Source organism: Chaetura pelagica, unplaced genomic scaffold (genome assembly GCF_000747805.2).
Source record: "Chaetura pelagica isolate M959 unplaced genomic scaffold, ChaPel_1.0 scaffold47, whole genome shotgun sequence".
Taxonomy (NCBI): Eukaryota; Metazoa; Chordata; class Aves; order Apodiformes; family Apodidae; genus Chaetura; species Chaetura pelagica.
Window position 1 is genome coordinate 937,994 of NW_009954140.1, and position 1,640 is coordinate 939,633.

Below are 1,640 nucleotides of genomic sequence, written 5' to 3' on the forward strand. Positions count from 1 at the left end.
GTGGGGCTGGGATGGGACAGCAGGCATCAGCTGCCCGCCAGCAGCCAGAGAACAGGCACACCAGCGTGTTCCCAGCTTGCTGGAGAGAAATCCCTTTCTGCCCGCTCCTGCTTGGCTCGGCATCCCAGGCTCGGCATCTTCCCCCCCTGCTCGGTGGGCGCCCTGGGGGCAATGTCTCCAAACCCGCTGGCCTTTGGCCCCTTGCCCTGAGCCCTGCCCCCAACCACAACATTTCCTGCTACCTGTTGAGAAACCATCTGGGGCGGTGCAGCGATGTCACCCACTTCCTGCTCCTGTACAGAGAGAAACTGCCTGCGGGAGTTGTACCTGCTGCACCCAGAGCTTCCCCCCCAGGACCCTGGGACATCTCCAGCCAGGGCTGACACCCCCCAGCCTGTGGGGCAGCTCCAGCTCTGCCCTGCTCTGGCCAGCACAGCCCCCAGGAGCAGGCAGCCATCCTGTGACCTGCCAGGGCTCTGTCCCCTTTGGGGACTGCACATCCTCAGCCCCTTAGACTTGACAGGTGACTGACCTGAGCTGCATTAATTATGTTCCCTTTATTTTTCCCAAGCCCACAGAGAGATTTCCGAGCGGAACACACAGCACAGACGGTCCTGCTGGCCCTGTGACACGGGAGGATATGCACTGCAGCCTGGGCACAGGGCCAAACCCAAGGGACCAGGGATGCCACTGGGGACAGGGAGGAAGCAGGACAGTGACAGGGGCAGAGGCTTCTTGTTCCCACCTGCACAGCCCCACCAGGGAGGTGCTGAAGCAGTGCTTGGGCCAGGCAGGAATGAGACCAGTGTCCTGCAGTGGATCAGCCCAACTGGGGGTAACGGGTTTGCCAGCACTGGGCTAAAGTCCATCAGGAGACACAACTAATAAAAGCACCTGATCCTCAGCAAAACTCTGCGTGACAGCAGCTCAGCAAGGCACCAAAGTCCACCCGGGGCTCAGCATCAACACTGGGAATCCACCTTGACACCAACTCTTCACCAGCACCAGGAGGACCCAGGGCTCAGCCTGTCCCACCACTCAACAACAGGGAGCAGGTCACACGAGCTACCCAGAAGGTTCCCCACCCCAGGGAACAACAACGGGAACCTGCTTCCCAGGAAGATCATCCACGTTTCTGTTGTAACAACAAACACAGGTTTTTGCTGGGTAAATAAAAAGGAGTATTATTTCCGGCAGCCTGGTCTCTTAGGAACAGCTCTGGCCAGGAAAGGTCAGCTATTTCTCAATTCCTCACCTTTCTACATCGCTTTGTTTGTGCAACTGCCGACTCCCACGCACAATTTAAGGCCAACATTCCTGAATTAGTGTCTGTATGCAGGGACAGACAGACAGGACCAGCCCCCGCCAGGGAAGGGCTCCACCACCCCCGCTCCACCGCCGAGACCAGACACGCTCAGTGCACGAGTGACTGCCAACACCTGAAGTCACAACTCCCAAAAAACACCCCCTGCCACAGCTTTTTTCCTTGTATTTCGGAGCTGATTCATACCAGCGCGTTAACCCTCTCACCTGCACGTCGAAGCTCGCCAACCGCCCTCGCTCCCCGCTGCTTTTCACACCCCGTTTTACCGGCCCTGCAGCACCAGGAGGAGCCGAAGGGCTCCGGGACACGACAAGCT